The 27296-nt window shown below is 45.0% G+C and overlaps 1 protein-coding gene across 3 annotated transcripts in view; it reads right to left on the reverse strand.

Moving 5' to 3' along the window:
• LOC144153602 (uncharacterized) overlaps positions 1–27296 on the reverse strand; it is a 259014-nt gene that overhangs the window by 149618 nt on the left and 82100 nt on the right. The window lies entirely within an intron of this gene.

Here is a 27296-nt window from a genome sequence, read left to right on the forward strand (position 1 = left end):
ATTAAGAATTTGGAAAGAAAGAAAGAAAGTGAAGAAAAAATGCCCGCCAGGTGGGATCCGAACCCACGACCTCCAGAATACCGGTCTGGTGCGATAACCACTACGCTACCGGCGGGGCGATTTTCCCATTCACTTTCTGGGGTATTTATGTTAGGTATGTTTGTTTCCTGTGCTTGGGGGTGGTAGCCAGCGCCATTCGGACTAATCGGGGTGAAGGGGACCTTCTTTTTAACCCCCGGGTCGTGACTCGAGTGTCTACGACATGTCCAGAGTGGTCGACCAGCTTTGAACCCTCTTAAGCTCCCTTTGGCAACAAGACTGCCAGAACAGAGGCCCTCGCTATGCATGTAGCGAATCAGAATAGGAAATGAGGGGCTCGTTGAAAATAACACAGAAATAAGGGTTGGCAGTCGAGAAAACCTCAGAAAGCAAAGGGGAGGATGTGGTAGATCATTGAAACAGATTAAGAATTTGGAAAGAAAGAAAGAAAGTGAAGAAAAAATGCCCGCCAGGTGGGATCCGAACCCACGACCTCCAGAATACCGGTCTGGTGCGATAACCACTACGCTACCGGCGGGGCGATTTTCCCATGCACTTTCTGGGGTATTTATGTTAGGTATGTTTGTTTCCTGTGCTTGGGGGTGGTAGCCAGCGCCATTCGGACTAATATATATATATATATAATTGTACATTTGTAGCCTTTCTTGGTTTGTGATACGCGCCGGGCAACACTGAAGCTTCCGGCATGCTATACGTATGGCCACTTACTATTTCAGACTAAGTGGAGACCTTTAACTCGCCACAAAATCTCAAAATTTCGGCGCAAGTTTTAATTTTTCAGGTTAAACTTCTAAACCTTTCGTGTCGGTGTTTCCGAGAACGTTCGAAGCCGAGAAGTCTCATTTTGGCATCTGCATAAAAATGCGTTTCAGCGGGTCAACCGTTTCATCATCACATGCTGAACGGATGCCCATAGGTATATATTTTTTTCAGACTGCGCAAAATAAACCTCCTGTTTAAGAGTTCAGCTACGCTCTTGTACGTTGCCAGCAAATTTTTTTCTTAAGTAATGACGTTTGATACTTCAGCCTAAAAAGAGACTTGCCCACTACACGAACATATTGAGGGAGTAAAGGTTGTTTCTTACATCATTTATTCTACGTTTTCTTATTTTATGTGACTGTGTCTACGAATTCCTCCGTATATAAACACGTATTTTTTAAGAAAGGTTATTAAAACAGACGCTTGTAATCTTTGGAGGGCCTGTGTATCAATTCCCTGCCACATCTGTTTGTAACTTTCGACAATTTTCGAGTTCATGGCGCACCGCCTATCCTATATTTAGGTTCGGCTAAAATGAGCGTGGAGAACCCTGTACATGACAAGCGCTGTTTTCTGCTCTAGAGAAGAAATTAGCCGCTGGTTTCTTTTTTCCAGCCGACATACCCGCTGCGGTAATATAACTACTTGCTTTATTTTATGTTAAAGTGCGCATTTTTGCATGCGTGTATATCTTGAACTGGCTGTGCACAGCAGATTTTATCAACGCGGAGGTTTAGTCAAACAACTTCGTCGTAGTTTTCTTTGCCTTCGTAAAACGGATCCTGGATTTGAATTCGTAAGCGAACACAATTTTGCAAGAGTGGGCGCACCTCGGAAGAAAGTTCTCGCCCGGTTTCTGACGAACTGACAATGAGTAAATAGCGCCTTAGAAATAACGCACCTTGTGTCTAATGCGAGTAGTTTTCTTATATGAAAGTGTAGAAAGTAACGCGGCTAAGTTTCTTTGAACCGCGTTGGAATCCCAGGTAACACTTGCATGCGGCCCCGTTGTTTCTTTGTCTTTTTACCTAAAACCTGCAACTTTCACTAGACACTGTGTAAAACCTGTCACTTTCACTAGGCACTCTGTAGAACTCTCGGTTTCAAAGCCATTTTTAGAGCCCCATCAACCCTGAAATGAAACGAAATGAAAACGTCTGCCTGCGTCAGTTCCATACGCATCGTTAACATCGGTAAGAAAACCCGTGGAATGAATTTCATCTTTCACGAAAACCCGAACGTGTACCCCACTCGACTCTATACGGCTGTACAGTGGACGGGTTGGAATGTCAGCTGCACGACTCTCCCGTTTCCGGCAAAGAAGAATAGAAAGAGACGGTTCTGCGTGTTGAAATGCTTAATCGTAATAAACTCGTTCAAGCCATCCCTGTCACCGCGCAGAAAACTAAGCGGCCTTCGGCCATTCTTTATCGCTGAGGTCAGTTTAAACACCGGCTGAGAAGTAAGAAAAGTGTGCCGGGTATGGATTACGGCATGTGCTATGAATACTTGTCTAGTAAGAATCCGGCACATTCTTCAAAACTACAAATCCTAAATATCTATATAAGGTACGCCAGTCACGCCACAGAAGCGGCTTGGAATGTACGTTGTCGCCATGAAATTTATCATGCTTGAGGCCTGTCTCGGCAGCTAGAAAAAAAAAAAAAAAACGTCCGCTTCTGGGTGAGTTTTTCAGCCATTCCTTTTAGCAGGTCCAGGAAAACTGTACAAGAATGAAGGCTCCAGAAAGGGATCTTCGCCGAAGGAATTTTGAATATTTTGTGCATGCCTCTGAACCTTGCCATCAATCAAGAACTTCGTATTTCACGCTGCGAGGCGGCCTCAAAATAACTGGCCGCCACGGGAATGCCTCTGTTTTTCCCCGAAACACGTTATCCAGGAACTCTTCTGCGGCGTTTTTAAGTGCGAATGCACTTTATAAGCGACCCTGAATTCCGGTGACCGCCGTCCGTCCACATAGCAACAGCTGCGGGTGCGCGCGCTCCTCGTCTTCCTTGGCAACGGGGGGAGATGGGCGCGCGCTGCCTGGCTGCTGACATGGCACATACCCACGTGGGGGATTGGCCAGGAATCGGGCGTGAGAAGGGCTAGGAGGAGGAGGATAAACTTTATTGGGAGCATCGTAATATGGTGTGGGGCCCTCATTCCAGGACTCCATTGGAGACCCCTGCCGCTACGGCCCTTTCCACCAGCCTAAGCTGTGAATCGAAACCGGAGCTGGACAGCTCCTTCTCCCACTGCTCACGGGAAGGGTGCGCGATTCTTGGAATTTTGGGGTTTGCAGAACACTCCCATACCATATGGTACAGGGTGCCCGGGGAAGCGCAAAATTTGCACAGCTGGAAGTACAGAGTGGGATGGAGCAAGTGAAGTTTTGACGGATGAGGAAACGTATTTGTTTGGAGGAGCCGGAGGCAGTGCTCCTGCTCTTTGGTTAGGGATGCATGACCGGGGGGATATATCATTCTTTGGCACTTATAGTACCCCGTTATGTCCTGATACGTAACCAAAGGACACGCAGTCTCTAACCTACACCCTCATGTCGCCTGGCGGGATAGATCTCGGGCGATGTCATGGGCGGTCGTGTTGCCCATGCACCCGCTTAAAGGAGTACTGACACGAACTTTCAAAGCTGAGATCCGCTCTAGCAATCAAGTACAACGACAACACAAATAGGTGTCTGTGCATGGCACATACCCACGTGGGGGATTGGCCAGGAATCGGGCGTGAGAAGGGCTAATGCACCCGCTTAAAGGAGTACTGACACGAAATTTCAAAGCTGAGATCCGCTCTAGCAATCAAGTACAACGACAACACAAATAGGTGTCTGTGAATAAATGCATCTTTCTTTCTTTGTAGTTGTGTGTGTGTGTGTGTGATCTCTCTTTCGCGAACATTACCGAACCGCGCAAATTCAACTCCTGCATTCGCACTTTCACATTCTTCCCCTCGGGGAAATGCGGGGAAATTTTTGTAACCGGGATAGGTTTGCAGACATATGTTATTTTCACGGTCCGTGAGCATGTTGAAATCAATCTTTTCTTTACGTCCGCACCTCGACAAAATTTATATGTCGTGCGGCTGTGAGGAAATTGCTTCTTTCTCGAAAGCTATCTGTTAACTTCAAACTGAACTATACTTATTGTCGTGTTGCGTCATAACAAAAAACTCGCGTTATATTTTCGTACCTTTTGCCTACTGAAGCTGCTGAGCGGGAAAGTTAACAATTCGCGCTCATGGGTTCTATCGAGCGTGAAGCATGCGGTTAAAGGGGTTCCCAAAAGAGAGGGTGAAATTTAGCAGCCAAAAGTATAAATGTCAGTTACATTTTTAACCCCCGCATTTATGTTACTTACATAGTTACTTATATTTATGCCTGAGGGCAAAAATGTATGTGTGTAGAGGGATTGGGAGGAGCACATTGTTTTAGATAACTATATTTTACTTTGCATAATTATCGGCCAGCAAAATAAATTGTGAACAGCTCCGTTGCTTGTCCTGGCAGGGAACTGCAGCGTTCCACCACTTATGCCTGAAATCTGCAGAGAGCTAGCTACGTCTCAAAATACATTATTTTTAAAACCGAGATTGTGTTCCAGACGGTCATTGCGCAGAAATGGCATCATTTAGCAAAATATGCATAGGCTCCTGCTGGCATAAAGCGCGTAAAGAAAGAGATTTCAAATGTTTTCGGCCAATACCAAAGTCCCTGAATAAGATTTGAAGAATTTAGCGTGAAACCTTTTTCTGGAATAAAGAAAGTAGAAACAAATATCTGGGACACTTAAGCCCTCGTTACGATGTAGGGAATTCGAAAGCATTGCGGCTGAATTGGGAAACAGATATGGCGGTATTACGTGCGCCGCCATGTTTACCAGCTGTTCTTGATGTAGACGGCTGTGTCCATCTCCCGAAACGCCGAACCGATTAAAGTTGCAGTAAAAGTGTCACGCGGAGTGCAGCGTGTTCATTATATGCACGGTAATGACGTGGTGCCTCAGTGGCACGTTCGCAGTGGTGCGCATGTGCCATCTCGCTATCATCATCACCGCCATTTTCCCTTCGTGACGTTTTTTCTCATGTTCCATGACGCAGACGGTAGGCCAATGTCCCTTGTTAACCCTACATGTCCACTGTTAAAAAAGTTTCCTCGAAAAAATAAATTTACTGGAAGCTCTCCCGGAATAAATTTTCTGTAAAGTTATGTTGTCTGTTTTTCATGATTCTGAAATTTTGCATGGGGTATTTGTTTTTCACTACATAAAATGTACGTCAATTCCATGGTTTTGGTTTTCAGATTTCTGCTTTCTTACAAAATTGGTCCGTTAATTAAGGTTCGCTTTTCTTCTACGGAAAATCTGTGAATCTTCTGTTTTGCACTGTCGGCTTTTTTTACAGAGAATTTGGGTACTGAATACATCGTTTGTTATTACCAAAATTATAACGTGCCCTTTGACGTTTCTGGTAAAAGTGATTTGCTTACTTAACATTTGTGAAATAGAAACACTACTTCTTGTCAAAATAAGTCAAACCAAAAGTATTCAGAACCCTGACATAATTTCGGTTATTGTCTTTCATAAATTATATTTTCTGTTAGTTCTTCACATCTTTGAGTACTGCAGTTGAATTTGCGGCTTTATGATTGATGGGTGCGAATAATCGTACCTCGAAAAAGACATCACCCTGAACGCCTGATATTGTTCGCAACTGCCAACACAACTACTGGTGTACAGTACATATCATAAAGTGACCACTCAGGCGCACCAGATGGCAAAGTGAAAGTATCAATGAGAATATTTATTTTGCTGCGAAACGTAACGCTATTTCTAGCATGAATGAACATCTGAGTTTAAAACAACGTATCAACAATATGAATCAAATATGACGATTGTTGAAAACGAAATCACATTTCATAATATCGAGGTCCAGTAAGCAAAACGAGACTTGCGATGGCAGAACTGCTGTCAGACTAGGAATATCACATTTTGTTCACACATTCAGAAATGCACAAAAACACGCCACTGACATAACACAAAGTATTTACACAACGTAATCTTGTACCACGCACAGTGAAGAAGGATGAGACTTCTGGCGATCATAAGGACATCATTTCTACTGGCACAGTACGTTAAATTACGTTCATATCTTGTACCACTACTGAACAGTACTACCACGGTCAGGAAGAACTCCGATAGGAATAGAAGCACATTTGTTTCTACTTGAAAAAAATGAACACATTTTTTTCTATTGAACAAATTAAATTCAGATCAGACAGTTATTCTGCTTTCAGAAATGCACAAAAAGACGCCACTGAGGTAACACAAACTATTTACACAACGTAATCTTGTAGCACGCACAGTGATGAAGGGTGAGACTTCGGGCGAATATAAGGACATCTTTTCTACTGGCACAATACGTTACATAACGTTCATATCTTGTACCACTACTTCACAGTACTACCACGGTGATGAAGAACTCCGGTAGGAATAGGAATAGAAGCACATTTTTTTTTACTTGAAAAAAAATGAACACATTTGTTTCTACATCAAAAAATTAAATTCACATAAGAGAGTTCCCCTGCTTTCTGGAAACCAAAAGAACGAACACAACGCAAGTAACACGGTAGTCAAGAATGAGAGGGGAAGTGTTGTGAGACTAGAAACATAACATATTTTCCACCTTACTGAAATCACAATAAAAGCGGAGAAAACTAACATCTCAATCATATAACAGCAAAGCAACCACAGATGCGGCATACTTGTCGCAAGGCACTGTCGTTAGAGATATCTTCACTGTAGCTAAGTGAAGATTTAGGTGGTGGAGGGGGCTAGAATTTTTCGTGGTCTTTCAACACAACGATCAGAGATGCGATTTTTGGAGACTGTAAATGCTGCTTTTGCTTCTACTTGTTCACGTTTGCGCACGTCCGGGATTGTGGCTGCAATTACCCTGCAGCGAAATATAGCATACGTTCCGAAAATAAATTACAGGTGCACCGACGAAACAACATCGTTTGCTGCAGCCGATCTTGTGCTGGTGCCCTTTTCCCCATTAGCTGCGCTCGCCGATTTCACCAGTTCACGCGGTTAACGGTTGCTGCTTTCGTGGGAACTCTCTTATTGACAAAGCCGGCTTCATACAGAGAACATATTCCTTTATCCATCCCCGACATACACGCGAGAAGACGTATTGTTTTGGTACGCCACAAGCGATTCCTAACAACATCTTTCCATCAAACAAGCGAACAAACAACAGTGCAGGCACAAAATAGAAAGTCATAAATACGGACAAGGCTCATCCTGCACAAAACAGGTAAAGTTAAGTACTCGCCTTCGGAACATAAAAAAAACGGAAGAAAAAATACCCGGTATTCTTGTATTCTTGGCGCCTTGGCGTTTTTGCCAGCAGTGATGAAACCACTGGGGGGTAGAGGTATATATCTTTGCTGTAAAGGTCTCGTATTTGGAAGCACGAAGGGTTCTACAGCGAGGCGTAAACGAGCGTCTCGTTGTTTTTTCAATACGCGTTACGAAGCGTTCCAGCGCGAGGCGTAAATGAGTGTCCCGGTGTTTTTAGCACGCGTCACGAGGCATAAACAAGTGTCCTGATGTTTTAGTACCGTGACTACATGAGACGCCGGTTACGACGACGGCTTGAGACGCCAACAGCCTGAGTCCCTAAGGGGCTTCGCCACTCAAAAGCCCGCCGCTGTATTATTTTGGTGGTACCTACAAAGCAGCCATTTTCAAAAGGCTGCATTTCAGAATTGCAGGAGCGCCACAAAACGACGTAGGCCGGACGCTGTTTGGACGGTTCAGTAAATTTCTGTAGAAGTTTAAAAAAATAGCAATGTTTGTTTTTATTCTATGTGCATTAATAGTTCAGTATTCTTCACTTCATACCTGTTATTAGTCAAGACAAGGAAATAACAGAGAATTAATTTGTATTTGTTCTATTAGCATGTTTTCGTTCACTAGCCATCAGAGAAATGTTTGTACGGCAACAGACATTTTATTTAAAGACTTTGTAAATTTACACACACACTTCACAGCGTCCGCTGTTATTTGTAACGTGTTTATCCCCTCACTTAACAATTCCCTTGAGTAATTTCGGTGCTCATATTTCTCCAAGGGTAGTGAGTACACGTCGGTGACAAATGTTCCTAAATATAAGGCCTGGACTGTCGAAAGCATCTCGTGATCCAGAGGCTTTAAGCTGATTTCGCAATCCGTAGGACACGGAGGAAGATTTCCTAGTTTTCTTTTCCACCAAATAGTTACGGTGTTTATAGGAGCCTGGCTGACAAATGTGGCATCATTCCGAAGATTTATTGACCGTTTTAGGCTTTGGTTAGTTGGCCATTTTATGTGCGTTGGACGTCGGATTTTCGCCGAGCAGTGTTAACTAACGTTTTCGCAATTTTTAAAACACGTTCCCTCACGACATGCTTAATTCACGACAGCCCGTGAGATTCTAAAAAAGTCGGTATCCGCATTGGTTACAGTAAACAACGTTGCCAAGAGCATGGCTAGGATGAAGCTAATCAATGAGAATGGGAGGAGGTGAAATGCGAATCGGAGCCGAACCCAAACGTAAGAGGAATGTCATTTCAAATGTAAGAACAAAACAGGCCACCTATGCCGCGATCGAAATCATGTGGACAAGACAGAAAACGTGAGATGTGCTACATTCCCATCAGGAATATAACTGGATAGCTGTGAAAGCGAGAGAGAGAGAGAGAGAGAGAGAGAGAGAGAGAGAGAGAGAGAGAAAGAGAGAGAAAGCTCTTTATTAAAGGAAAGGAGAGAGGTCTGCCGGCATGTTAACGCCTACATGATACTCTGCGGGGTGGGTAGGAGGGAATATGAAGTTGCAATAGGAAGGTAGCTGTATTTTTTCCAAAGTTCACGTTCTCTGTCTTTCGTTTTGTTTGTTTGCACTACCTAAACGTCGATCTCTGTACTGCACTACAGACGTTACTGCGTGGTAAAGCTAGTCTAAAGTTCAGTCAATACAAATTATGCAGAGTAGTTCATCTCCCGCCAATTAATCACTATTCACTCCAAGTTCGTCAACGTTTTAAAAGTAATTTATGGCCCCTATGGCGAATCACCACCCTCCTACCAAGCGAATACAAGCAGCGCACACAGGAAGCTTTTAGGCGATAAAATAGAGATTACACCACTATAAACTTACGCTGCTTTCAGGCTGGAAAATACAAATTCAGGTTACAATAAGCTTCAACTGTGGAGAGAATTTTATGGGATCCTGCATGTAAAAAAACGGGGTGGTATGCTAGGACAAAGAGACTAGAAAGGATATACCGCCCAAAAGGAAGAAACATTATAACGGCAAACGCTGATGCCATGGCCAAATTAATGTATGAAATTGATGTTCATACGCGCCAGAAGCTTTAATGTACCCTGTACCGGCCCAAGCACAAAAGCAGATTCCTCCCTGCACGCTTTTCACGGGGGTGCAGTATTTTAGGATCCTATTAGGATTTTACTTCCACCACCCTCTTACATTCCGCATATTTATGCGCAATAAAATGGCATGTTCTGCACTTTGCCGCCATGCCCGATCGAAGTTATTTTCGATTCTGTTGGCCTTAGATAGTGTGTTTCCCTTTAGAAGGTGACCAAAAATGGCTGACACATGCTTATTTTACTCTTTTGCATACAAAGTGTCAGTACTAAAGACTCATATGGCCTGACGTTCATCACTTAAAACAAGTAAAAAGTATTTAAAATAGTTGCGATAAACAGACGCACACTTGTTTATCGTGATGTCACCTTTCAACCTATAGCAATGTTCCATTAAACAGAGGCATTTGCCAAAAATGTGCAACGAATCCTTTTTGGAACATTGACCTTTGCAGGCTCCCTTCATGACATCACAGTAACTGTTGAAATAAAAAACAGGAGCAAAAGCTCTCCATGGAAGTTTTGAGTTTTCGTCGATAGTATGAAGCAATTAAACACGGTAATTCCGAGGCAGCCAGAAAGCAAACGTACACTCCTCTACTCATACTGCGCACTTCAAGAGGACGACTCGTGTGCGTAATGCAGAGACCTGTGCCACTTTTTTTATCTCGCCACACTATTCCAGAGCGATTTCTTCGAGCAAGCGGTCAAACGATAAAGTCTTTCCTTTGGCAGCCATTATTGTGCCCTCTTCTTGGTATCTTTGGTTGCTTGGTACCAGGAGTGCGATTCGTAGTGCCGGCTTTATTTTGTCGTTGGGTTTATATGGCTAAAACAGTGGTCTATATGCATCAAGACATCACGGAAAGATACGATTATGTTGGCAGCGTGTGTTTCCTCGAAACGATTCCTCGCAACGAGCCCGGACAATTTTGGTTCCAGAGACAGCAAAAAATACATAATTGTATTAATTTTTTTTGTAATATATTCTGCTGATCAAACATTGGGGGAGCAAACTATAACAAAATAAAACAATCAAAGCAGACCTTTTTCCCGCATTTATACAGGGAATCGATTGACAGAATTTTCTCTTGAAAAAACAACTCTTCTGAGTTGTTTTTTTAACTGTACTCTCGCTATAGTTGGGAATGTGTGCTACCGAGTAACATAACCCGACAAAAGTTAACTGCTTTGAATCCAGTGTGCCTATCAAGTTTTTAATACCCTTTTAACCTTGCGTGCAAAGTTGCTTTGCTTTAGCTACTGGTCTGCTTTTACCTGGCTCTTTCTCTCTTCCAACGAGCAAAGTAAGTAAATTTTTTATCGTATGTGGGGACTGTGGACCGCCTGAATCATGGTCTGGAATTGAATATAATCTGAAACTTATCATTGCTTCTAAAAGCCGTCGCTCACAGCGGATCACAGTACTACGAAGGCAAGCCTAAATAATTTTGATGAATCATTTTCATCATTATGGTTATGAATATTTTTGCGGTTGCTGAATGCAGCTACTTGGGTTCATATCGGGGCTTCTTGTATGGGGGGTTAAAAATACCTTATAAAAATAATATAAAAAGTGGCATTTGCATCAACATTGTACCACCCGCATATTATTGGCCATCTCGTGCAATTAAAACTACCATTGTATTGTTTTACTAAATTTGAATTACCCATTTTTACCAGCAAACTTCTTACTTATTTATCTTATGGCTTGGATTGGGAACTTGTAGAGGGCCTCGAAAACCCTCCGAATCTAACATTTTCGTCACTTTAAGATTTGATTGCTTGCGTTGTCTGGTACAAAAAAATTGGGCCCATCTCCCCGCGAGGGGGACTCGAGTAAATGCGTCGCATAGGGGGTGGGTGTATTGCGTTAATGCGTTGTATCAGCAGCTTCTTGACGTAGTTTGAATGAGTCAAGGATATAAGGAGCGTTCGTAGCCTCCCATTCTGAGTCGGCTTTGTGGCGCAGTGGGTAGAGCACCATGTACATTGCGTTCCGCCCGCAGGGTCGAGGGATCGAAACCAGGCGCCGGATAGTATTTTTTTATATAGTGTAGGGGGAGGGGTGCGGACTACGACTACGGACGTCAACGCGGGTGACATCGTGAGTTACTGAAATGCTCTGCATTTAAAACACAAAGTCGGAGAAATGTAAAAGAACCTCTTGGTCACGTAGGCGCGCACCGCTACCAGCGCAATCCATCGATCTCGGCCGGATACGTACCGGAGTTCGTTTTCCGCTGCATCGGAAACCGCTTCGACATGTGCGAGGGGTTGTTTCCTTCGTCGATATGTCAAGCAGTATTATTTCCCATATCAGCAATACTTACCCGTGGCGTTACTCTGCCTAAGTGCCTGCGGGTGCACGCCTCTACGCAAAAACCTTGTTGACATCTACGACCCTAAGTGAAAACAAAATTGAGGCGCTCTTTCCTCGGAAACAATAGCAGTGCAGGGTATCATAGTTGCCAGGTTCCACCAACGATTTTCCATTTCGAATCGCACCTCATCAACTGCAACACTTGGAACTGCCGGGAGCTCGTATCACCCACCAAAAGCGGAAAAATATATCGAGCCGTGATGAAAAATATGGCAGTTGTTGAGGCGACGGGGACTCAAGCCAGGACCGATGGAAGCGAGGAACCTCGTCACAAAATATACGTTTATGTGCATGGCGAAGAGACACGAACTCAATAACAAAGACACGTCCGTCTTTTTGTACAGTCCATTTACCCAGATTCTCTGGTTTCTTCAAGTACGTGGGTGCACGCCTGCCGCCACACACCACACGTTAAAATATTGGTACACACCATAGTCGGTGACGGGCTCGCAGCAAGGCGTATCAAATCGATAACAAATTGCTCCTACCACGCGTCCATCAGAATACTCTTTCGTAAAAGGAGGCTCAGACTAAAAATAGGGCACAGCTGAAGGCCAACATCCATGCGGCGAAAAACCGGCGAAAAAGTGGCGACTAATTCCCGGAGGCGCCCTCGGGGACGTCGGGGCGTCGTTCGCCATCTATTCGCCGTTTTTTTGGCTGCGCGGAGGTTGGGCTTGAGTGGCGAGACGGAAGGGCCTACTAAGGCCGTAGCCTCCGTAATTGGTTCGCACCGCTGTCTTCCTGCAGCGTAGTCGCCGAAGGTGAAGAAAAAAGCGGCAGACCGGCTGGAATTTCTTCATCTGCCCTTACCGAAGGAATGGTCCAGCGGCGTTACTTTGCGTGGGCCAACACCCAAGAGAAAAGACGACTCTCCATTACTGTGCCCGTTTCAACACCATGAAACGGGCGCTCTAATGAAAGCTCGCTAATGAGCGCTTCACTATCAAGGGCGTGTGTTTAAAGCGCCTGGCAAATTTCGCAGAATTTCGCTTTTTGGTAAAAAATAACAAGCACGGATATGGTATCACAGACAAAATGACAAATCGGGAGATTATTGAGGCGCTCTACTGCTTTTTCACTGGCGTCGTTGTGAATAAGCAATCACTTATAGAAGTGTTCGCTATTGACGACCCGGTTGCCGACGCAGTGCAAGAAATTGTGCGGGCTGTCGACGTGAAAAGAGTCTTCAGTTTTAGGGCGTCGTGTCATTACGTTCGTGCAGTTCAAATTCGGTCGCTGAATCATTTGCTACGCTGCGCAAACAGAAAGTAATCGTTTGCTTTGCTGAGATACGAGAGGAACGTGAAACGGGACATTTTCCTCCATAATAAATAAGCGAAGTGTGTTGTTGTTAAATTCGTCAAAAGTTCGTCGAATGACGTTACGGGAGAACTTTATCACTGCGACGGGGTCATCGGTCCGGCAACTGCCTGTCCCGTCACTGTTGTGTCACTCCTCACGTGCGTGACGAATGAGAGACCCAGTGTTGTCCTTCTTTGGGACGCTTTCGGGATTTCAGTGTTTGTGAACTTGGGAAAAATGGGAAAATGACTGGTACGGTACACTTTTGACGTCAGCCGTACTGAATTTCGCCATTCCGAACCTCTTATTGTGTTCTATACCTGTTCTTATCCCAGTTCAGAGCCCTTTTGTTGCACCTACATCCCGTTCTCACCCACCCACTCCTACCACCTCAAGATGCCTCCTCTTCACGCTTCACTCTTTTCCCCACGCCCGTCTCATATTCCTGTTGTAGTAATAGTCAGTAAATCAATCAATCAATCAATCAATCAATCAATCAATCAATCAATCAATCAATCAATCAATCAATCAATTTATTTTCAGTGCTGAAGAACGACGGTGGCGTCTTAGTGTTGCCACATTAACGAACACAACAAAAAACTTAAAATGACATGACACCTACAACACGGATCACTAAAAATACCATACACTAACACAAGCGCACAGAAAGGTAATAACAATGATATGACGCACAATGGACGGAATATACTGGGTAAGTGAACACGCATACAAATAAAAGATCGTGAAGTGAGCATAAAAGATACAAACAAGAAGTTAATGATTATGCAGTAATGTGTAATGGAATGAGCAAATAAAGGCACGTGGCACAACGAGAATATGTGGACGCAGTAAGGACATACACCGTTAGCTACAAACAGCACACCACTGCTCAGCCCTACACGAAACTGTTTCATGGAATCATTGAACACATTCAATTTCTCATCATGTAAATTGTACAGGCTTTGCAGTCGGTGGACAGGCGACTGACGACTACCAGTTGCGCCAGTATGGATTGACCAGTGCGACTACGTGCACTTCTGGGAAACTCATTGCATAAGACGAGACAGAAGTTCCGGGCAGGAAATGACTCCGTGCAGTAGTTTGAGGAGAAAGATAAGATCAGCTCAATCACGCCGACAACGCAAAGAAAGAAGCTAGGTAGCTGATGTAGGCTACAGGTAGAAGCAGAACTGCGTCCTAGCCGCTGTTTATATATTGATAGGAATTTTTTCCGCACCCTTTCAAAATACCGATGGCTGGACTTACAGGTTACATTCCAAACGACGGATGAGTTCTCTAATTAAGCAGGCAAATTGATGAATAAAGCTTCATAAAAGAAACAGGGGACGTGAAAGTTCTGGTAAACCTGCACACCGCGCTCAGACAGCGGAGTGCCCGACTGACCATCTGTCTGATGTAGGGAGTGAAAGTGAGTGAACTGTCGAAAAGTAATCCAACGTCTCTAACGTCTGAAACTTTTGTAAGACGGGCTTTATTAAGAGTGCAAGAAAATTGGACGGGGTGCGTTTTCCTGCTGTAGGGATAACTTTGGTCTTTGATTGGTTCAGAGTTAGGCCCTGCTCAGAGCACCAGCGTGCGAAAGATGAGATGTCATGTTGAAGTGCGAGGCAGTCCTCAGGGCAATTAACTACTTTGAAAACCTTTATGTCATCAGCATAGAAGAGGCGAAATGAGCGCTTAATAGTGGCGGATACGTTGTTAATAAAAAGAGAGTACAGATGGGGGCCCCACACGCGCCCCTGAGGTACGCCGCTAGTAGGGCTGTATTCGATAGATGTTTGGCCATTTACACTAACATAGCAGCGTCTATTAAGGAGATGTCTGTTTAAGAAGGCCACTAAAGGAGCTTCAATACCGCCGACCAACAGCTTTTTAAGCAACAGTGGGTGATTGAGAAGGTTGAAAGCCTTACTTAGATCAAAGTAAACTGCATCAATCCGGCCACGGTCTGTGACCGCTTTGGACGCATGCGTCAAGGAGCAAGGCAGATTAGTGGTAGTTTGACCACCCAGTTATGAAGCCATGCTCATTGGATAACAACGCAAGTTTCACGCATGAAGACAATACTGACTCAAAAAGTTTATTCGCGGCAGAAAGATTTGAAATCGGCCGGTAGTTCTTTCGATCCGTTTTGTCGCTTGACTTGAAGCTGCGATATATCCTACATATTTTCATTTTTTTTTAATATCCTAGATATTTCCAACTTTTTTAGGTGCTGGAAATTGCACGGTTACTGAAAATAGATGTTAAAATAGGAAATAGCATATCTTTAAAAGTTTTAAGAATGGCTGCCGGAATACCGTCAGGGCCAGTAGACAGAGATGGCGTCGTGCGTTTGAGGCTATCAATAACAAGTTTCTCATAAAAAAGAACTGTACTTTGTGAGAAAACCAATATCGGAATTTAGAGCGAGAATTTGTGTTCCTCGGGATGTACTGGTTCATACCCCGTTTTACAATTTTTGTGAAGCATCTGACCTGCGCGTCAACATTAGAGGGGGTCAAAACCGTGGACCAATCTGCAGAGGAAAGATATTCGTATAATCCTGCATAATTACACCGTCCAAAGCGATAACGGCTTGGAGTAGACCCTGGTGAGGGAGCTATACAACGCTGTACGTATAAAGGTGCGGTAATGAGAAGTGTGGGAGTAAACTTATCGGGACGCACAAGAGAAATTTCAGAATTTAAAACGCGCACATTTGGTGTGTCAGTGAAGCACAGGTCTAAAATATTCCCACATGATTTTTTGTACGATTTAGCTGCTGTAGAGAAGTAAAAGGTAGGAAATAAAGCATTATGCTGCTCTTTTGCTTCATGAAATAGCGAGAAAACGTTGCGTGGTCCCAATGAATGCCCGGTGTATTAAAGTCACCTATAACCACCAGGCTGTGATTACTGTTGGCGGTTGATACATGTTCGGTGGATGAGAGGACACAATCAAACACTGGAGGGGTAGCTTCAGGTGGCACATAAAAACGTGCCAACAAAAAGGTTTCTGCCTCCGTGGAGGCGCACGTCAAGCCACACCGATTCCTTCGCCGTTTCGAGCTCCTCATGCCGAACACAATGCAGCGACTTGTCAACAGCCACCAGATCACCCCCATCTCTTTGCTTCGAAGCAGCAGAATTTCTGTCAGCACGGAATACTTGTTAAGTTTGCGGGAAGTACTGAGTGGAGGAAATGTTGTCGCAAAGCCATGTTTCGGATATAACAATGATAGGGTATGAACAGGACCGAACACTCGCAAAGCACTCCGAGGCTGTCATTCGCAAACCGCGAGAATTTTGATATAATATTTCGAGCCTGGCCTTCTTTTTTGTCATCTCGCCGAGTTGGGTTCGCAGAAAGAATCATGTCAGGATACAGCTTGCCTCGAAACGGCTTAAAGAGGCAGCCACACGCCATATGCAAGGATCTATAAGGCTTTGAAAGCCCTGCTCGTCGACACTGACACAGAAGGAAGCATATCAGTTGTACCTGGCTCTGAGCAGTCGACAGAATAACGGTGCAACATTCACAGGAGACAGGTGCGCCTGAAGCTGCTCCGCCGTCGTTCTCGGACAGTTTTGACCCAAGCATAGCCTTAGGAGCAAGCTTCGGGCGTTTGGGTGAATTAACCAAAACTAAACCTGCCATGGCAGACGCACCAAGAAAAGCTGGGTTCTTGTTCTTGCTGTTCGTAAGCTCGTCGTTAGGAGGTGTTAAGCTCCTGAAGGGGTGGGTTGCGATGGGGTTAGCGGGGGCGTTGCAGCTGTGGAAGCCGGTGGTGACTGGTTGGCGGGCTGTCTGAGCAATGTTTTTGCAACACTTGTGGTGCCGAGCTCCCCATCTGAGCCCAGGGATCCGCAGGCGACTGCGAATCCCTTATGGTGGGTAGGGTAAGGAAATGCCGTGTAGAAGAGGCGCGTGATGACAGCTAGTCACGCAGGCGCCGAGCTTCCGATCGAAGGGAGGCGGTGGTGTCAGCCGGTTGATACAGAGCTCGTCGTGCATTTTCTCTTCGCAGCCGGTGGCTGCTCTCCCTAAGCTCGGCGACCGAGTCGGTGAGGAACGAGATTCGCTGCAGCGCGCTGAGGAGGAGTTCACGGAAACTGATCTTTCCGTCCCCAGGAACAATCAGAAGAGAGACGGCTCTAGCGGCGTGGGGCGCCGAGGCAGGAGTGCCGGGGGGCTGACCATACAGTCGTCCGGTGTCGGAGGCCTGGCATTGGCATCCACAGTCGCACATCGATTGCATACAATGCATACGAATGCATCGATTGCATACGATGCATTCTGCGCCGGACCGCAGAAGCTGTAGTTCTTCGTCCGGCAATATCTCACACTTGCCATGAACACGTACTTCGCACGAAGCGCCACGTAGATATTTCTTTCCCGTAAAAATAATAATAATATTAATAATGATGATAATAATAATCAATCAATCAATCAATCAATCAATCAATCATGTATATTTATTGTGCCCAGGAACAGCCGTGAGGCCTTGGTGCTGGTACACAGATGGATACAGGTAAAAAAAGGAAAACAAAAATTGAAAGGAAAGAACACTTTGACAGCGTATAAAATAAAAGAGTAGATAATAATAACTTTTAGAATGTATATTACAAAGTATACCGTACAAATCACTACAAAACGTAGATAGCGTATACACTACATGCAATGAACACAAACAAAACTGACAGGATACAACAGAATTGGTAATTACATCGTACCGATGAAACAGAACATCTGCACACTACAGATAATCGTGTAACCTTATAACAGCAATCCATAAAATGGAAAACAACAAAAGAGTCATATGAACAGCATACTCTCTATACAGTAAGGCAAGCAGGTAAAAAGAAGTTAGTATAACTAGAACAAGATCCATTCAGTATGACTGAGCAAAGAAATATTCCATATAGTTCCGTGTAAGAGAATAAGAGGGAGCATATTAGCGAATGAGAATTCTGGAAGTGTCTGAACTGAACTGATTGAGGGAGCTGTTAAAAATATCTACGTCTGCAGAGAAGCGGGCAATGTCGGTTACAGGAGCTGAGAGTACGAAAAGGATGACATTTTCTTGTGGTTTTAATAGGCACTTTTAGCTGGAGCTTCGAAAGCAGTTGCGCACTGATAATTTGTCCATGTATGAGCTTAAAAAGAAATAAGAGGTCAGCTGTATCGCGCCTAGCCTTTAGCTCAGGCAGCACTGGCAAGTACCGTGGTCCAGAGTCAAGACGGTGATACTCGTGAGGGAAGCGATGTCTAAGTATGGACAGCAGCTTATTCTGCACTTTATCAATGGCCCTGCTGTTAGATTTGCATGTACCATTCCAGACAACCGAGGCATATTCCAGCACGGGGCGACAGACAGTGGAGTACAGTTTCAGGAAGGACTTTGCACTACGGAATTCTTTAGACATCCGGCAGACCATGCCCAAGCGGCGGAGAGCTCGCTGTTTGATGAATCGAACGTGCGGTGTAAAAGTCAGCTGTTTATCAAAGAGCACGCCAAGATCAGTTGTCGTCGAGATTCGAGGCAAAGTAACATCGTTAACTGAGTAGTGATAAAGCAGGCAGTCTGTTTTACGCGTGTATGACAACACTTTGGTTTTCGCGGCGTTCACTATCAGTTCGTTCTGTTTACACCAGAGTGTAAATGCATCCACGTCTCTTTGCAAATGCCCGCAGTCGCTAGGAGACGAAACTTCCCTAAAAATCTTGCTGTCATCAGCATAAAGTAAAAAAGAAGAATGTCTTATAGCAGCTGAAACATCATTGACAAATAAAGAAAACAAAAGAGGGCCTAGAACAGACCCCTGTGGCACACCACTTGAAACGCAGTAACGATAGAATTGCTGGCCGTTAACATTTACGTAGCAGGTCCGCCCACGCAAATAACTAATTAGGAGGTCAAGAATCGAATTATCTATGTTCAGGAGTGACAGTTTAGAAATTAACAATGGGTGACTGACCACATCAAAAGCCTTGCTCAGGTCAAAGTACACAGTATCAAGCTGCCTCCTATAATGAACCGCTTCGGACGCTCGCTGCATGAAAGAAACGAGGTTAGTGGTTGTGGAACGTCCGGACATAAACCCGTGCTGTTCGGAAATTAGTATGCCCTTAACACTGGAAGTTAAAACATCGTGCAACACAGTCTCAAAAAGCTTAGACGCCGCACAGAGTAGCGAAATAGGCCGATAGTTTCTAGCACTATCTTTAGCACCAGTTTTGAAGACAGGGACCAAGCGTGCTAACTTCCAGGCTGCTAAAAAAGTAGCAGATTGAATTGAATTATTAAATATAGTGGTTAGTATGGGAATCAGAAGCTCCCCATAGGTTTTTAATATTGCGGGAGGAATGCCGTCAGGGCCACAGGAAAATGACGGTTTGAGGCGCTTCAGGGCTTTCCGAACGTCGCCCTTAATTATTCTGGGAACGCAGAAATTAGACGACGCAGAGGAAGAGTTGGACAAAATGTTAACTTCACCCTTTGGAAATACTGAGCTGAAATGATCCGCAAAGGCATTAGCAACGTCTCCAATCGGGTTTCCATTGTCGTCTAGAAGGTTAACGATTTCGGCAACCTTGCCAGCAGATCGAGAGCGAACATACTGCCATAAACTTTTCTGGTCGCGTGTAGCGCTGATTTCTACATTGGCTATGTAGTCTGACCTATCGCGATCATACAGCTCTTTACACAGGGCTCTGAAATACTTAAACTCTTTTTTCCAAGCTTCGGATTGTAGCCCGCGAATTTTCTTGTGAGCACGGGCTTTACATTTCAAGGCCTTTCGCAGTTCCGAAGAAAACCACTTCGGAAATTTAGATTTCTTTCCGGACGTTCTTGGTATAAACATTTGAATTCCTTGCTGAATAATTGTAGAAAGTTTCTCGACTTGGTCATCAACAGAGGGAAGTTTGCAGAGGAGAGACCAGTCAGTGTTACATAAGTAGTTATAAAAAGCAACGTAATCTCCAGCAGCATAATTGTACGTCGAATGTACAGAATGGCCGGAGCATCTCGATTGCCCCGACACATACGGCAGTGAGATATGAAGGACAGGATGAAATTTGTCGGGACGGACCAACAAGGTATCCGACAGAGAAATGGTAAGGTCCGCCTGGTTGGAAAAGCAAAGGTCTAAAACATTACCACAAATGTTTTTACACCTATTACTTTGTTCCAGACCACTGAAAGAAATAAAGTCTAACAGACAGTAGCCCTTCTGGGAAATGTAATGATGATCGTGTCTGACAGTGCGATCGTCCCAGTCTACACCGGGAATGTTGAAATCCCCGCATATAAGAAATTTAGTGTCTGGGTAGGCATTAACAACATCCTCTATTGATGTGACACAGCGCTGAAATTCGGCGTAGTTTATGGATGGAGCTATATAAAAGGTGGAAATTAGGATACTATTTTTTCTACCGCCGAGAACCTCCACCCACACTGATTCTGCAGCAGTTTCGAGGTCTGACCGACGACGGCAGTTCAACGACTTGTCCACCGCAATGAGCACTCCACCACCGCAATTTTTAGAAGTGGGGCCAGTACGGTCACTTCGGAAAACAACATAATTATCGGTAAAATAATCGCTAGACGGAATTTCGGAGGATAGCCAAGTTTCGGTAAGGACGATTACATTATGTGAGGACGAAGATATAGAGAAAAAGAACTCAGCAGATTTGGTCCGCAAACCCCGGACATTTTGGTAACAAACACTGATCATGCGGGCGAGGAAAGTTCAGACATGTGCTGCATGGACTCACGTAGTACGCCCCGGAAGGGCTTAAAAAGACACTCATTTGGCCACAGAGCTGGATCCTGCAGTAATTCATAGCACACGTTGCTTACGGCAACATAGAAGGAGGCATAGGTGTTGTACCTAGTTTTTATCCGCTTGCAAGCAAGAGGAGCAGCATCTCTGGCAGTCAGGTACGAGCACAGCTGGGCTTCCGTTGTTTCGGGTGAAAGTTTCGTGACGAACAGAAGCTTCGGCAGCCGCCGCCGCTGTACCACCGCGAGCTCAGATGAGTCCGAGGTTCCGAAGGGTGCGGGTTGACGAGCCTTGCCATTGACATCACCAGCATCGGCACCAGTGACGACAGCATTCGGGCTGGAGCCGGTCGACGCAAGCTGCCGTTGCACACGCTGCTGTCCGTGTTCAGCCACCGGCTGGTGACGGTGGACAACGTTTTTAGATGCTCCATTAACAGTAACAGCAGGAGCGGCTGCGACGGCAGCGGCGAACGACGCTGTCACGGGGACTACAGGTGACCCACACCCAGCCATACCCGACGCCGCGGTTGACAGCATCACGCCGGGAGAAGAGGGGCGGCCTTGGGGGAGGCCGGCAGGGAAACCGGTTGCCGCGCGGCGAGCTCTTCTCGGAGAGTGCGTACCTCTTGCCGAAGGGAAACGACGATGGCAGTGTGGTGGGCCCGCTCCCGCTCAATCTCCCGACGAAGGCTGTCAAAACCCTGCATATTCTGCCGGCGTAGCTGATCATAGTCGCCACGCAGTCGGGCCATTTGGTCACTCAAAAAAGAAATGCCCTCCAATGCTTCGGTGAGGAGCGCACGGAGGACAGCAGCATCAGCTCCAACGCCAACCGGTTGGGACGGCGAAACAGGGGCCTCTTCGGCCGGCGACCTCCGTCGGAGGGAAGAGGGGGAAGATCGCCTGGTGGCGGATAGGCCGGTGTCGTTGCTCGCCAGTGAAGCTCTGCTGCTAGGCCTAGCCGCCGCCTCGGCCGTCTCACACATATTGCACTTGAACGGCTTCAGAAGTTGCAGCTCCGCGTCCGGACACGCAACACACTTCGCGTGCACACGTTTTTTACAGGCGGCACACCGGAAAAACTTTTGCTTACCGAAGAAAGCCTGGGAGCACAAAATACAGAAATCCGCACTAGGCGCCATCTTGCGGCGCAATAATAATAATAATAATAATAATAATAATAATAATAATAATAATAATAATAATAATAATAATAATAATAATAATAATAATATTAATAATAATAATAATAAGAAGAAGAAGAAGAAGAAGAAGAAGAAGAATCCACACACCACTGCTATGTACTGCAAGACGATGACCTCTGCCAAAAATTTCGCACCATTCCTGGCGTGCACTCTACCGGTACATTCTATGTCTTCCAGTGCTCGTTCCTAGTCCTGCATTGCTTCTTCGGTATTTCCAAACTGCGACAATGTATAAAGTTGGACGAGTGAGTAGGCGGTCATCCTAGTGTGGCACATCGCAAACGCACGATAAGAAAAGCCCCGGTGTAGCGCTGACTCACAAGTGCCATTTCCTACCAAGAAGCACCAGACTGTATCTTCAGGTACTCATGGGTGAAGCGCACACACAAAAAGCTGACATGAAGGAAAACAAGAATGAAAGGCATCAGACCAGTGAACATGGCTGCGACGTATCGAGAAACGCTTTCTCCGCTTCGTACTGCTCACCGTGTTTTGTTGAGATCGATATTTTGTTTGCACGCAAGAACCAGCTGTCGCGCGAAGATCTCGAATCCCATCATAAATGCGATGACGCGCGCTCGTGTGTTAGCCAATCTTCTCTGACGCCGTACGAAACGGAAAACAGCGTTTCTCGATACGTCCTAGCCATCTACGCGGCTGTGGTACGTTTTTATACAAGTTTTCCTTGTGTTATTTTTATGCTCCACTACACCTGTGTGTACCCACAGATATATTTGCGCTGCTTGCAATAAAACTCTGGCTCCAAGTTAGTGTTTGCCCTGCGCTTTTCTTCCTGCCTGCTTTGCCTTTTTTCTGCACTTTAACATTCCAAGATGATCCCCTATTTCGTTGGCTGTCGCCCGGTATCCAGTCCGTTGCACGCACGGATAGTCCACCGATACTCCCATTTCGCATCCCATGACTGCCCCATCTCAGCCTAAACTAAAGTTGTTTCGACCCAGATTTGTTGCCTACTTCATAACGCAGTGGTCGCATGCAATGTGTGAGCCCTAGCATCATTTTCTACCCTTTTGTAAGCCTATCTTATTACGCGGTTTTCTCCCCACCTACATATCATCTTCTGCGTACCTCCCTCCGCCCCCCTTTATCCTATTCTCTTTCCTCCATCATTTCCTCCTCCTTCACTAACTTCCTTCTCCCGCTTTTCACACTGTCGGCTGTTGTTGTCCACTCCTTTTTTATCCGCGTCTTTTTGTCTCCTGCTTGGACTTATGCTCTGCTCACTCTTCTAAAGACGATAGTCTTTCTTGGGCTACTTAAACCAGAAAGTTTGACCTTTCTGTCTGTCCTTCTGTATGGTTGTCTGTATGGTTGTCTGTCTGTCTGTCTGTCTGTCTGTCTGTCTGTCTGTCTGTCGGCCTGTGTGTCTGTCTGTGGGTCTGTCTGTCTGTCTGTGTCTGTCTATGACTCGATTCAGCCACCCGGCCAAAGTGAAACAGAAGCTGCGCAATAGTCTTTTATACTTACAGCCAAATGTAATCGTCTAAGTGCGGTGTCAACGTTCATACTTGTGAACATCGGTGAACAACAACAAAACATTACGCGAATATAAGGCAGAAAATAAATACATGAGTGATATTTGCATTGTTCTTTTATAAACAATTCAGGAATGCTTGATGTTTTGCGACAGCAAATGAAATAGTACAACAACTGCAGAAACTTCTCGCCTGCTGTTGCCAGCGCTACAATACCTACTGGCGGTATTCAAGAAATAAAACAAGAAACGCAACGAGAGGTTCCCCTAGACAGGCTCCACGTTCCCCTTTGTGCGCCCGTGGAGTAGGGCAAACGGGGTTCTATAAACGTTGCAGTAGGGTGACTCGATTCAGGTGCGTCTCGCTGTACGGCAGTGCTGGCATCGAAGCACCAAACTTGGAGGAGTAGAAGGCGGTAAATTTAAATTGACTTGAGCATACCTCCAACGTGTCAGTCCACTATTATCTTTCGTCGACACTTGCAACGAGAGGAGCAGATACGCGACCATTTTTCCCCTTCACTGCATCGGTCTTTTACGCTACATTTCCCTTTATCTTCTAGCTCCTCTCTCCACCTCCCCCTCCCTTTGCAGATTCATTGCTGGCCAATAAACCATAGCAGGCGGAAGGCAGATATCGTGATTGCAAAACGAAACCAAGGCTTCAGTTTCCCGGAGCTGCAAATGTACCCTTCATATGCATAAATTGGCCCAAGGCAAACGGCCTTTGATTATTCTCTACTGAAGAATACTTGCAAATTTTACTAAAAGTCTGATTCGCAATAAATATCAAATAATGCAGTATTTCATATACTATTCAAAAAGACAAGGGATACTCAGAAATGTGTACTTTCCCATGCGATATTATATTTGCGCAGTGATATTTGTCAGGCCCTGTTTCCCCACGGCTATAAATAAACGTTTTTGTTGAAAAAAAAAACAACAACCAAAGTGTCAGTTTCATCAAGGACTCTTTCCAAACAATTTACCGCTTATTTCTAGTCGTTATTGGCTCGAACGAGTCGCGCGTGAGTTAAGAGCTCGTTATAGACGTTTTCGTTGAAAAAAACCGAAGTTCCAGTTTCATCCCGGACTCTTTCCATTTATTTGACCACTTATCCCTAGTCGTTTCCTGCACGAATGGGGCGCGCGCGACTTAACAGCTCGTTCTCAGGCGAAAATAGTTGGTGAAGAATGGCTACTTTACAACTCCAAAGTAGTCTTGCAGACAGCCGGGTCCGCCGCTTAGAGTACAAAGCGGCAAGTGCGATTAGGGGTGAAATATTTGATGCGGCCAACGCAATCCCCCGCGGTGTACTCATCGATGGACATTAAGGCCGAGGTTCGCCGATTGCGGCCATTTATCCCCTCTGTAATGTCTCTGCTGCTGAGGTAGCATAAAAAAAATAACGCCAGGAACATTCCGATCAAACAATTTCCCTTTTACCGCTGTTATGTTTTTTTCGTCCACTCTGCTTTGCTGGTGGCCTAAATGAGTACTCTTTTTGCACGTGTCGCTGAACACGCTTAGTTCCGTTCGACGTACTCACATGCCGAAGAAAAACTCTTACGTAACGAAGAAAACAAAAGGTAACGGAAATGCTGTTCCTTGGCACTTATGATGCTCGCTTTCTTGAATATGTAGAGTCACGAAAAAATGAAATGCGAACAACTAAACATAAACCAGAACACGCAAAATTAAAAAAATACTGCTCTTGGAGGTCAAATGATCGCGCGATAGTGGTATATTTTAAGAGTAACATTTGCCAACTTTCCCACTGTTGTTAGGGCTTGGCAGGCGTCAATTTGACCTGCTTGCATAAACATTATGCTGTTTCGGTGTTGTGGCTCGTATTTTCATTAACGCGTCTCATTTGTCTATTACTGCACTTGAGTGTGAAATAATAATACATGGCCCTTTTTATCAACACCAAATAACGCCTGCACCAAACAATTCTTTTACGCTCACCCTTTTAATGTGTAAACATTTACAAGCCTACCCAATGAGGAAACCAGCCGGTCTGTCCGTCACGCAAGGCAACTTTCTGTAGGGAAATGGTGCATACAATGACCTGAGACCCTCCTAAAACGTTCCGTATTTACGGAATTATGGGAACACGGAATTTTTACCTTAGCTGACACATCGCCCGTACGCGTCTGCAACACATAACAGGGTACGGTATTATGTTAAAGCTTTTTGATACCGCTTTTATCTCTCTACGACCGCATGTAACGCCAATTCATTGTCCGTATGAATACCGAAAAAACAGAGCATACAGAAAATATACGGAAAGCATACGGCGCCGTATTTCGCTCTCTATTTAACACTAAAACCCGAAACGTTATCAAACGTTTTTATTTCAAAAAATCAATTAATTATTTTGTTTTTGCCAAAAATATCTGCAATAGGCACGCCTAGGTGCGTAATACTCCGAGTGTATTCATTTTTCCCAAAATTCTGTTTATATGGAACGTTTCACAAGGTGAGAACGTAAATAGAACAGATTCCCATAAAACCACATTTGCGGCAGTCGATCGAAAACCTGCCGCCTTTTGTTTCAAACGCAAATGTGTTAATCTCTGCAATACCCTTTTGTTCTCGAAAAGCAATATAAAAAATTGGCCGAGTATCTCCTCCTTAAATTGCAAATGTAAACAAAAGACGATAGTCTGTCGATAATCGCCAACTAAATGCCTGCCTTCGCTTTCCCCCTCACCTCTCATGTTGTCCCTGTTGCGTCGCGCTCCTCCAAAGGTAAACACGCAAAAGGTTTGCTCAAGCGAATTTTTATTTACCGCATTCCACTGAACCAGGCTGGGTACCTCGATACCAGTGCTGCCGTACGGCGGAGACGCGCTTGAGTCGAAGCGTCTACTTCAGCGTGTATAGAACCACGTTGCCCTAGTCTACGTGCGTTTCCAAGCAGAACGTGGAACCTATGTAGTGGAACCTTTCGGAACTGTTGCCGCTTGAATTCTTAAAACGCCGCCAGAAGCTATAGTGGCGCAGACGAGAGCAGGCGACAGTATGAATTTTTTTTCTGTAATAGGTGTAGTATTTCATTCCGCAAAAAATCAAGCATCTATGAATTTATTTTACAAAAGAACACTGTAAATATCCATTGTGTGTTATTCTTGTCTTAGATTTGCGTGATGTCTTGTTCTTGTTCAACAAAGTTGACAAGTAGGAACATATAAACCGGACTTAGCCGTTTAGAGTTGGCTGTGGGTATATAGGACTATTGCGCAGACTTCGTTTCACTTTGGCCGGGTGGCTGAATCAAGTTAGAGACAGACATACAGACAGACATACAAACATATCAAAATTTTTGGGTTTAAGTAGCCGCTGCCCATCGCGATTCGCAGCTGCGAATGCGACGAACGGGCAAGTGGCATGATCCAGGCAGACGACAGCACATTTGCGTCGCCAGCGCATGTGTGCACGCGGTTGCGTCATTTAGTTCCCTTCGCACCGCCAGCTGAACCCCTTGGGGCTCGGCATTGCGTCATCGGTTCGTCTTGCGGTACCAGCGCCTGCAGTTCGCGCAGCTGCGTCGATATCCCAATCACCGTAATGGCACGAAGACGAATGCAGCAAATTCTAACGCATCTCGCTGTCAATTCTCAGCGGAGTTTCAGCGTGAATTGCTTTATTTTTGTTCTTTGGCAGAGAAAAGAAATTAATTACGTTTCCTCGAAGTGTCCTTGGTGGACAACCTAATGGTTAAATCAGTAATTATTTGACTCTGTACGACAATCAGGCTATCTTGGCAAAACACACAGCGTGTAAATCAATGAGCCATTCAATTCGTTATTTAGACTGTCATTTCGTTAGCGGGCCAGTTCT

This window comes from Haemaphysalis longicornis, unplaced genomic scaffold (assembly GCF_048455015.1).
Source record: "Haemaphysalis longicornis isolate Haplotype H1 unplaced genomic scaffold, Haemaphysalis longicornis Haplotype H1 scaffold_9, whole genome shotgun sequence".
Lineage (NCBI taxonomy): Eukaryota > Metazoa > Arthropoda > Arachnida > Ixodida > Ixodidae > Haemaphysalis > Haemaphysalis longicornis.